This window comes from Schistocerca cancellata, chromosome 6, assembly GCF_023864275.1.
Source record: "Schistocerca cancellata isolate TAMUIC-IGC-003103 chromosome 6, iqSchCanc2.1, whole genome shotgun sequence".
Lineage (NCBI taxonomy): Eukaryota > Metazoa > Arthropoda > Insecta > Orthoptera > Acrididae > Schistocerca > Schistocerca cancellata.
The window spans coordinates 338,467,301-338,479,823 of NC_064631.1; the positions used below are offsets into that span (position 1 = coordinate 338,467,301).

Here is a 12,523-nt window from a genome sequence, read left to right on the forward strand (position 1 = left end):
GAGGACTGAGAAGAACTGGATGTTGCACACACAGGAAAAGTGGAGTAGCTGGGGTTGTCGGTAAGGCCATCATATTAAGGGCAAAAAGGGGTAGGGAAAGATAGGTAGGCAAAAGAAATGGAGCCCTTATGGGGTGAGACAGTAAGGAATTATAGTTGGTAGCATTTTGTTGTCAGGGAGAGGGAGGCAGTTGAAATTGCTTTGGAAGAGGATGTGGCGAGTGTGTGGGTGCACAGTTGATGGAATGAGTCAGTGTAGGTGAGGCAGCATACTAGGAAGAGAAATTAGATGGGAGATAATAGGATTATTGGATTTAAGTTTGCTCATTTAGTAGGTTGTTCGAAGGAGCTAACCGTGAGTTAGAAGAGGTGGCATATTGATGAGATGAGATGGTACGGTGGAGCAGACATGTATGCAAAATCGACGTAGAAAGGGATTTGTTAAATTAAGATTTTGTGGCTAAGGAGAACGGAGGAGAAATGTAATCCCAAGAATAGTTAGTTAGTACTTTTGCAGTACTGTTGGCTTTCTGCTGGACTTTAGTAGCTTAGGTATCCATGTTACAAGTCGACTGTTACTGCAAGATATTTTTTGTGCATTAGTTACCTGGATAGGACGCTTGTAAATGGTGACCTAGAAGGCGTTGAGACGGAAGCTGAGCATGGTTCGTCCTGCAGTTATTGCCAGGATTTTTGTTGGGTTGATTTTGAGGAGCCATTAGTTGTGCTAGAAAGTAAACTGGTAGAGGTAAATTTAGAAGGATCGTTGGGATATCTGACGTTTAGGGTAGAGGACGAGAAAACGGTGTCATCAGCATACTGTAGAACAGGGCTTCCCAACCTTTTCAGCTGGCGGACCCCTTCTTCTTCAGTCGAAAATCCATGGCGGACCCTAGTCAGTCAAGAGCACAGTAACTTTAAATTTCAGAGCGAAACCCATGGGAACTGAAAGCTTCTTAATGCAAGTGCCATGTTCCCAATGACCCCCCCCCCCTCGAAGTATCAATAGTCTTTGGTTTAGAGATGAGTGAAAACAACTTGAAATTAACGATCCAATTTGAATTCCCACTGTATCCAGACACTTACTAGTGGATTTACTCCCTTTGTTCAACACACTATAGCCTGATTAAAATTACTTGGTAATTGACATTCCACACGTTGGAGCTACCTTCCTCCACGAGCAATCAACGTCACGTCCAAACTGTTCGCTGTTGACAAGCTGCCGCTTGTGGTCTGTTCACTTCCACTGTTTGGCTACTGTTGTGTAAGGAGCATGCATATTTCGTAACAGTCGTGTCTGTGTGTGTTTGTGTGTGGTTTTTCGTGAAATCCGAAGAAAAATGTTCAAATGTATGTAAAGTCTATGGGACTTAACTGCTGAGGTCATCAGTCTGTAGTCTTACACACTATTAACCTAAGTTTGACTTCCACTAAGGACAACACACACACACACACACACACACACACACACACACACACACACACATGCCCGAGGGAGGACTCGAACCTCCGGCGGGAGCGGGAGCGCAATCCACGACGACATGGCGTCCTAGACTGCGCGGCCATTCCGCGCGGCTGTGAAGAAAAGAGACAGACCCATGATTCGGCATACAAACACATCACGAAAGAAAAGAGGCCAAGGAATTGTCTTTAAAGGACAATTGTGACATCTGTTGTGCAATTTCTGGGAATACATTCACCCAGTTTACATGCGTTTCCAAAACATGATTTCGTAAGCCGATGTCCCAGTTCCGCTTTTGGTTGGTCAGGTAAACACTTCAAAATCGATTCTGGAAATCTGCTTTTATAATGCCGTGTTCCAGTTCCACAATAGATTTTCGTGCCCATATAAGCGGATGGGAAAGTCTAGGTATTTTTACGTCTTTTCCTATCTACTGAACGGCAGTTGTCAGTCCATAGCCGGCAGCTAGCACGCGGCGTTGCAACAGTGTACTGTCAGTTGGTAGCTGGCAACTGGCAGGCGGCTTGGCAACAGTTGAAGCCACAGCTGACAACTACTACTTGGGCACTACATCGTGGAAGTCAGCCTCGACTGTAAACAAATTAGGAAAACAAACAAACAGACTCTTTTATTTCTATATAAGAAGACAAAGCATTTCACAGAAAGTAAGCTATTTTTTCTATACCGAGTGAGGTGGCGCAGTGGTTAGACACTGGACTCGCATTCGGGAGGACGACGATTCAATCCCGCGTCTGGCCATCCTGATTTAGGTTTTCCGCTTTCTCTAAATCGCTCCAGGCAAATGCTGGGATGGTTCCTTTCAAAGAGCACGGCGGACTTCCTCCCCCGTCCTCCCCTAATCCGATGAGACCGATGACCTCGCTGTCTGGTCTCCTTCCCCAAAACAACCAACCAACCCACTTTTTTCCTCAAAAGAAACAATTCTGGCAGAGGAGGTTTACCTTCTACAAGGTGGCATGTGAAAAGTCCTCATTTGTTTACGCTCACAACCAGTTGCCACAATATAGTGCCAGAGTAATAGCAAGTAATTGTAATTGAAGTATAGGCAGGCCATTTTTTAACTGAGAGGACGGAATATATTACAAAGAAAAGAAATTAGCTTAAGAGATCATTTTAATTTTTGTAACAAAAATATCAGTGCCAACAGAATTGAATTAATAATTATTTTGTAAATAACAGAAGACAGAAACAAAATTCCTACAGAGTTATAGTTCAGCTACGTTCACTGAAAAATTGCTTTCTTCTTTACTACAGATAAGTCTGTAGGAATAATAATGGAATTCTAATGTGTGGTTGAGGGTGCTTCTGCTGACACAATTTTGAAAAGTTGGGTTCAGTTCTTGACAACTGGAGACGGATGTCTGGTTCCGCATCTAGACAGCTTCGGTACTTACACTACTGGCCATTAAAATTGCTACGCCACGAAGATGACGTCTACAGACGCGAAATTTAACCGACAGGAAGAAGATGCTGTGATATGTAATATATTAGCTTTTCAGAGCATCCACACAAGGTTGGCGCCGGTGGCGACACCTACAACGTGTTGACATGAGGAACATTTCCAACCGATTTCTCATACACAAACAGCAGTTGACCGGCTTTGCCCGGTGAACGTTGTTGTGATGCCTCGTGTAAGGAGGAGAAATGCATACCATCACGTTTCCGACTTTTATTCGGATTGTAGCCTATTGCCATTCGGTTTATCGTATCCCCACATTGCTGCTCGCGTTGGTCGAGATCCAATGACTGTTAGCAGTGTATGGAATTGGTGGGTTCAGGAGGGTAATACGGAACACCATGCTGGATCCCAACGGCCACGTATCACTAGTAGTCGAGATGACAGGCATCTTATCCGCATGGCAGTAACGGATCGTGCAGCCACGTCTCGATCCCTGAGTCAACAGATGGGGACGTTTGCAAGACAACAACAGTCTGCACGAACAGTTTGACGACGTTTGCAGTAGCATGGACTATCAGCTCGGAGACCAAGGCTGCGGTTACGCTTGACGCTGCATCACAGACAGGAATGCCTGCGACGTTATACTCAACGACGAACCTGGGTGCACGAACGGCAAAACGTCATTTTTTCGGATGAATCCAGGTTCTGTGTACAGCATCATGATGGTTGCATCCGTGTTTGGCGACATCGCGGTGAACGCACATTGGAAGCGTGTATTCGTCATCGCCATACTGGCGTAGCACCCAGCGTGATGATATGGGGTGCCATTGGTTACACGTCTCGGTCACCTCTTGTTCGCCCTGATGGCACTTTGAACAGTGGACGTTACATTTCAGATGTGTTACGACACGTGGCTCTACCCTTCATTCGATCCCTGCGAAACCTTACATTTCAGCAAGATAATGCACGACCGCATGTTGCAGGTCCTGTACGGGCCTTTCTGGATACAGCAAATGTTCGACTGCTGCCCTGGGTAGCACATTCTCCAGATCTCTCACCAATTGAAAACGTCTGGTCAATGGCGGCCGAGCAACTGGCTCGTGACAATACGCCAGTCACTACTCTTGATGAACTGTGGTATCGTGTTGAAGCTGCATGGGCAGCTGTACTTGTACATGCCATCCAAGCTCTGTTTGACTCAATGGCCAGGCACATCAAGGCCGTTATTACGGCAAAATGCCTCTGAGCACTATGGGACTTAACATCTATGGTCATCAGTCCCCTAGAACTTAGAACTACTTAAACCTAACTAACCTAAGGACAGCACACAACACCCAGCCATCACGAGGCAGAGAAAATCCCTGACCCCGCCGGGAATTGAACCCGGGAACCCGGGCGTGGGAAGCGAGAACGCTACCGCACGACCACGAGATGCGGGCTTATTACGGCAGAGGTGGTTGTTTTGGGTACTGATTTCTCAGGATCTATGCACCCAAATTTCGTGAAAATGTAATAACATGTCAGTTCTAGTATAATATATTTGTCCAATGAATACCCGTTTATCATCTGCATTTCTTTTTGTTGTAGCAATTTTAATGGCCAGTAGTGTAGTTTTGTGGGCAGCATAGATCGAGAATCCAGATTCAAATATGTATGTTGTGGCAAACGGAAGAAGTACACGTTTTGCCTTTTAAACAATGGGTAGTATTTTTAGTTATCTAAACGGATCCAAAAATGTGAGTAACCGTCAATGTCAAAACTTGATTTCAAGGTAGGGTTTGTGGCAATTTCTATCAACAACTCGTATTCATTTGATGATAGAATGTTCGGCTTTTTGGATACAGTGAAGGGTTTGACCACCCATTCGTATTTCTGCAGCTTCTCATCTTCAGCTGTTGGGAAATAATGCTCCAACAATGACATCTAGCTTCGGAGATGTTCCAGGATTTGATGAAACACATTCTTCCCAAGTGCTAATGTTTTGTTTTTCGAAAACTCCTTGAGAAGAGGAGAACACTCGGTCTCCCCCTCCTCGACACTCTCTGCCCAAAAATTGATTTTCTTCTTGAATGCTCGGACTTTGTCGGTAACAGTGACCTTTGTTTCACTTTGCCCTTCGGAGTGAAATATTCATTTCGTTCATTTTGGAAAAAATATCTGACAAATAGGCAAATATACACTGCCAATTTTCGTCATTAATAAGGTCTGCTAATTTGATGTTATGCTCCAAAAGGAAAGCTAAGACTTCCAATCTCAATTCGTACAACCGAGAGAATACATTCCCACGTGAGAGCCACCTCACTTCTGTGTGGAGAAGCAGGAAACGATGAAGGCTTCCCATATCTTCACACAGTATTGTGAAAAGTCTTGACTTTAACGGCCTTGATTTTAAGTAGTTAGTGATTTGAATGGATTCGTCTAAAACTTTCTTGAACGAAACAGGCATTTGTTTCGTAGCTAAAGCGTATCTGTGGAGAGGACAATGACTACAGCTGCATTTCTTGGCGTTTTCTTTTATTTTCGTTATTGCTCCGGCTGTAGGACCCGTCATAGCTTTTGCACCATCTGTGCACACGTCTATGCAATTAGACCATGAAACTTCGTTAGTCCTTAAAAAATCATCTAGTAGATGGAATATTTAAGCACCTGTTGTGTTGGCAGGTAGTGGTCTGCACAATAAGAGGTCCTCCACAAAACATCCAGAATATTCATAATGGACAAAAACAAAAAAATCGCTAATCCTGCAACATCAGTAGATTCATCTATCTACAGAGAAAATGAATTGTGTTGGATACGAGAAACAAGAGTATCATTTGACATGTCAACATTGCGTCTCTTGACAGTATTTTTTGATAATGGCACCGAAGATACAAGCTTTAGTGCCTTTTCGTCTAGCATGCAAGAAACAATATCATTAACATACAGCTTTATGAGATTTTCTGCAATGGTATGAGCTCTGCCTGTTTTTGCCACTCGATAACTAACCAAGAAAGAAGCTTATAATGAATTTTCATTAATTGTTTTTGCATGAGTTTTCATGCAATGCTGAGAAGCAGCTAGTTCAGCACTCTTCCTTTTGAAAAAATCGGTGTCTTTAGCCTGGAAATCCTGGTGAGTACCTTCAAAATGACGGCGCAATTTAACTGGAACCATTGAACTGTTCGGAAGGACTCGCGCACAAATTACACACTGAGCTTTACCCTCCTTTGTCTCCAAAAACCTATTTCTAAATAGCTTTCGTTGTACTTACGCTTCTTGGTTATTCCACTTCCGCAGGATATTGCAACCATTGGAGTACTTGCAGCGTTTTCACCTAATAAATCCTGCTGCATAGCGTCTTGTGATTGTTCTTCCTTTGGTCGTCCTCCCTCCTCACTCATTTAAATTGGAAACTTCCCTTGCTGTGAAGGCGATGCGCCCTTCTTCAATGATCCTGACTGCAGCCACCGATCCATGTCAGAAGTAATAAACTGGTCAAAAATCGACTTATGAAATAGGTAGTGCTCTGTCAAAGCAAGTTTAACATTTAATGATTCCTAGGGCCGCATACGTGCCAGCGAGCGCTGTGATTGGTCGACAAAGCTCGCTCCGCTCATGCGTAAAACGTTTCAGCGGATCTAGCGCCGTGAAGCGGCGCACAAACGACCCCCCTATTGTTGGGAAACAGTCGATCAGAGAAGCCGCATTCTCCGGCACTAAACTGTGTATGCGTTCTCACTTAGGAACCGCAAAGGCTGCTTGGGAATGCGACCTGAAGTAAAAGTACACATGTTTTTCAAACGAAAAAAAGTGATGGATTTGATTCTCACATTTTTATTCAGTAATTTTACTAATTATTTTACACGATTTGGTGAAAGGTGGCCACGGACTCCCTAGAAAGAGCCGGCGGACCCCTAAGGAGTCCGCCGACCACACGTTGCGAAGCCCTGCTGTAGAAGGTGGGCTGGTGTAGGTGGTTTGTGCATATTTTCAGTGTCGAGGCATTAAATGATAGGGTAGAGGATGGAGCCGTGGCACAAACCAGTGATGTGACGCAAGGCACTGGAATTGGTATTGTCAATAGTCACAAAGGATGGGCGATGTGATAGGAAGGATACAAAAAGAAGACATAGTTAATGAAATGTGTGTAAGTGCGGAGTGTGAAAAGAAGAGTGGAAAGCCGCAGATGATCATAGGTTTTCGCTGTACATTATACACACTTTCAGTCTTTCAGTGTAAATGATCAAAATACAGTAACACGTCACGAGAACGTTTCATTAAACTCAGAGAAATGGAGCATTTTTTACTACGTTTAGCAATATATGTATGTTAGATGGAATCTTTTACCAAGTAACTAGCTTCTTGTATTCTATAAAAGTCAATATAGAACACCGATCGCGGAAAGGTGTTGAAGTCACGGCTTCTATCGAGATCCACGAAGATTAGGATCTACAGGACAGTAATTCAACCTGTTGTCATATACGGAGTAGAGACCTGGAATATGACGCAAAAGACAGAAAGAAAATTCCTGGCTTTGAAGATGCTCTTCTGAGAAGGATTTTTGGACCAGTGGAGGACGGAGACATCAGGAGAAAGAGGAAAACCCGCGAATTGTAGGATTTGTCCAAATCACTGGACCTTGCAACTGTGATTACACAGAGAAGACTTAAGTGGTATGTGCACGTAACACGTCGAGAAGGCCGGAACACCTTGCAGGTGGTAGGTGAAGACATCAGAGGCAACAGAACGAGAGAAAGACCACGGCTGAGATGTACGACGGCATCAGAGAGGACATGAGAACGATGGGACTAACTGCGGAAAATGCATGGACCAATGAAAACTGAGGGGGGCAAACGGCGAGGTAAATAACCGACAGCGGTTTGCGTGACCAAACTAGTAGTGGGTATTGAGCAATAAGACTGGTGAAAAAAGACGAACTTGCTTCACCGTGTTTACAGCAGTTCGACAGACTACTGTCAACTCTCTCGAAGACACCATGATTCAAAAGCATATATACCAAAAACACAAATAATTTTGCGTGTGAAGCTACAACTCATGAGAAAAACAAAGTTACTTCATGAGAAAAACAAAGTTACCGCGAGTCTTAAAAGTCCAGTTTTATTTTAAAACGGAAACAGGACCTGGTGGTGCTGTTTGCCAGTTGATACACAAGTCGTGATTAGATATAAAAGCTTCTTTGCTACAGTAAAAAACTGATTAAAAGGACTGTTGAACTACCAGGACTAGCCTCCCATTTTAACATAATTACTGCGGTTATCCGCAAGAGATACTTTTAGGGCAGAGCGCCGGACCTTCCGTTTGATATCGGGTCAAACACGTGTTTCCGTTGTGCCGTAAAGACAGCTTCGCTACAGTGAACATTACATTTCGAGTTTAAAATTTCACTCTTGAATTCAAAACGCGTTCGCCTTTTGGAGTTTATTTTTCTTACTTTTTTTCAAACCTGAAAATTATTAACTAGGCTTACTATGTCGACTTCTTGGAAACAAATTCTATTGGCCGTGTTGTTAGAGAACCTACAAAATTCAGACTTTATAAAGAAAACTGGAATGACAGTTTACACCTCTTGATATTTCCTCTGATCTAATACACCGGTGTTTCCATGATGGAGATACAAACACTCAGGTATGGCGAGAAACAGCAGGAGAACCATTATGGGGTAACTGTCCCTGGTTCGAGAAAACTAATCTGAAAGTTACGAAAGAAAATGTGTTTCCGATCGATTCCGTCTGTGGTATACGAAGTAACTATGAATCGTTGTTTGTACGATACAATAAACTGATGATTTCTGTAGGTAGTTGGTATCATTATTAGGTAATCATACCCGACCAAAACGACAGGTGGAGACAGGAAATTTTTCTGATACAATGCAGATGGTATGATGTGAATAGTAATGTGGTCATTATTTCCGTTCTGAAGGCATGTATAATCGCAGCTTGTGCTTACATCTATATGTACATGAAAACTCTGCAACTCACCCAAAGGTGCCTGGCAGAGGGTTCAACGATTTATACTTCTTGTCTACCGTTGCACTATCGAACAGTGCGCGAGAAAATTAACAAACAAATATTCCTGGACGAGTTCTGATTTCCCTTATTTTATTGAAATATACATTTCTCCTTGTGTAGATGGGTGTCAACAAAACATTAGCGCTTTGGGAGGACAACGTCAGAATTTGAAATTTCGTGAGAAGGTCTCGTAGCCACGGAAAACGCCTTTGTTTTAATAATTGCCACCCCAACTCGCTTATCATATCTCTGACACTTTCTCTCCTGTTCCCCGATAATACAAAACGAGTGGGACTTCTATGTGCATTTTGTTCAAATGGCTCTGAGCAATATAGGAGGTCATCAGTCCCCTACAACGTAGAACTACTTAAACCTAACTAACCTAAGGACATCACACACATCGAAGCCCGAGGCAGGATTCGAACCTGCGACTGCAGAGGTCGCGTGGTTTCGGGCTGAAGCGCCTAGAACCGCTCGGCCATAATGGCCGTCCTGCATTTTGTCAACCGTCGATCCTATCTCGTAAGAATCCCATAACGGACATCAATACTGTAGCAGAGAACGGAGAACCCTCCACCGTCTTATCCTCAACCTGTAGCCATCACTTGATGCGGATATGGACACTGCTCTCCCAGCGTTGTTAGTTTTCGTGACCAGAGCTGCCACTTCTCAACAAAGTGGCTCCTCAGTTTGCCTCACAAGGGCTACGCGCATCCCCCTCACCAACAGCCCTCGGCAGCCGGGACGGTCAGCCATCTAAGTGCTAGCCAAGCCCAACAGTGCGTCACTTCGGTGATATAATGGGAACGGGTGTTAGCACAGCGGCAAGGCTGTTGGCTCACTGATTACAGTATCGGGTCGGATTTAAAAAGATGTCCTCTGCTGTGTCCTGTGCTGAGGCAAGCTAGACCACAACTGTTGTAACAGGTCTTTGATATCCCGGATACTGATACCGCAGTGTGTTGGAGTCCTAGCTGGTCCCACATGTGTTCTGTCAGCGACTGGTCCGGGAATAGCCCTGGAAACAGGAGCACCTCAACATCGCGAAGGCAGTTCATAGAGTGCCATGCGCATTGTCCTGTTGATAATGGTACCACAATAATGTCGCATTAGTGGTTACACATGAGGACACAAGAAGTCCGTGCTGTACTATTGTATCGTCAGATTTCCCTCAATCAGCCGTGATCTGAAGTGATACCTGATGGTTTTCTCTCTTTGACGCTGCGAGTAACACCGATGTGCCTTTCCCAAACAATGGAAGAAATTAATTTCTCTGCAATATGCCGCCATACTCGACGACGATGGTCTTCGGGGTGGTGCAGAATCACTGTTCATAGCTCAGCACAATGCGACGCCATTCATAAGCAGTCCATGCTTTCCGGCCGTCCTACAACACCAAACACAGCCGTTTGGGTCGGGCTGTTAACGGCAACTTTCTGTGCGACACTGATTCCCAAGTCCAGCTGCTATATGTCTCCGACCAATGGGACAGTATGACACAGAATGTTGAAGAGACTTCATTGTTTGTTCTCGGGTGGCAGGTGAATTTGTGAAGCGATTACGAGGTGTCTGGTGCGCGATAAGTTGATTCCCTCTTATTGTGGTCATACGTGGTCGACTGGAATTTTGACGACGAGTAGCCTACCTTCACCATGCCACCCAGTCTAACACGGGCCAATTGTCGCATCTAAATGTTCATCGAATCTGGATATTTCATGATAGGATCAGAGACAAAATGCAACCCATAATGAGGCGATTTTTGAACAACGTTACATGGTGATAACCCTGTTTCACGCGTTTACATAGCATCTCCATGTCCTTCACAGCGATCATTCATCATCTGACGCTGATTACGCCCTTTATACATTTGTAACCTATCAGGCCTGGCAACAATACTAAATACGAACATCACCAATGATACCTGATGGCCATTCTATCTGTCACAAAGTACTGAAACTGTAATAATTTACATACCTGCCGATGGTATGTATGTGGAGGAATGTACATTGACATCCGACCATGTGCTTAAGTTTTCTTGGCAGGCAGTGCCTTGCCGTAGTGGTAACACTGGTTCTCGTTAGATCACCGAAGTGAAGCACTGTCGGGCTTCCCTAGCACCTGCATGGGTCACCATCCCGGTCTGCTGGGTGCTGTTGGCGAGCGAGGTACACCCAGCCCTTGTGAGGTCCATTGAGGAGCTACTTGATTGAGACGTAGGGGCACTGGTCACGAAAACTAACAACGGCCGGGAGTCTGTGTGCTTACCACATGTCGTCACTTAGCTGTTACACCACCCTTGGAATGTACACACGAAACTTGCCTTTCTTCAGAATGCGTAGCACACTACTAACACTTACATTACTCTCACGTGCCGCTTGCCTTGAAGATTTTTTAGGCGAACCCTTAAACAGTTCTAAGACCGCAGTTGTGGAATATCACTTGTAGCTGTACGAGGTCACCCTGATCGACCTTTATGCACATCACACACTGTTCCACGAATTTCGAATTTGTCTCGTAGACGTGTAATTGTTAATCTTGAAGGTGGTTCTGCACCATACTCACTTCTCCACTATCTTCGAACCGCAGCTACATTCTCAAACTTCCAGTACCACTTAATTATCTGCTTCCGCGCTTCAAAGCTCAAACGCACGTCCGCCATGTTGCAGTTACTTTCTTGCTACTGGTGCCACCTGTTGAAGAAACATAAAATTAATTTCTCACAGATATTTAACCTTGTAGAACGGCAAATAAATTGTCTATGGCGGTTCAAAGTGTCTATACATTTTTTTGACGCACCCTGTATTTAATGTATGTCTAACAAATGCTCAAGGAACAATTACAAAATCTCACTATAAGCACACATTTAAGATTCTAGTCGGCATCCAGTGCCACCTAAGTCTGAGGATGACAAGGCGGCCGGTCGGTACCGTTGGGCCTTCAAGGCCTGTTCGCAAGGTGTTTGTTTGTTTGTGGAATCTGGGAACTCTAACTACACCTTTGCCTGTCACAGAAAACGCGATCAATAAGCCGTGCTAACCTTGGATCCCGCGACGTACTGAGCAAATGCGTTCTGTGTGGTTGTTCCTCAGTTTTCTGCGTGCGTACTCTTCTCAGCTTAAACCTGTTCCGTCAGAGGCAGAATGCATAATACCCATTTAGTCGTGTTTCGTTCATTTAGAACTGCCACGTACTGTTGGGAAGAGAAAACAAGAGCGGGCGGGCGTAGACACTCTTCGGTTAAAATTCGGCTTCCTTAACTGCTCCAGTGTAGGGTGCAACTCTGAAAGACAGACCGCAAACGTTGTCCGAAGCCATTCAATTCGTTCTTCATGCGCGTGTATGGTCTGAATATGATGGAGACACAAACCATTTTGAAAATCTTATTAGCAAATACGGGCGTTAGACGTCCTATGTAAGTTGGGGCATGTGCACAGGTCATGTTTCATAGGTAGTCCTTTCACTTCATAGCTAGCCCTTTCACTTGGTCTGATCCCTCTTCTGAAGTCATGTGAAAAGTCCTGTGGACGAGAAACATTTCGGCGGGACCACCTGCCAACAACTCTGCTACCTATGATGTTCGTTTCGGGTTTGTTCGAACGGATACAAGAGAACTTTGAAGCGTGATAGCACGTCT

General features: G+C 44.4%; 1 protein-coding gene across 2 annotated transcripts in view; it reads left to right on the forward strand.

Annotated features, from left to right (window-relative positions):
- The window catches only part of LOC126191441 (uncharacterized), a 411,004-nt gene that overhangs the window by 313,994 nt on the left and 84,487 nt on the right, over positions 1 to 12,523 (forward strand). The window lies entirely within an intron of this gene.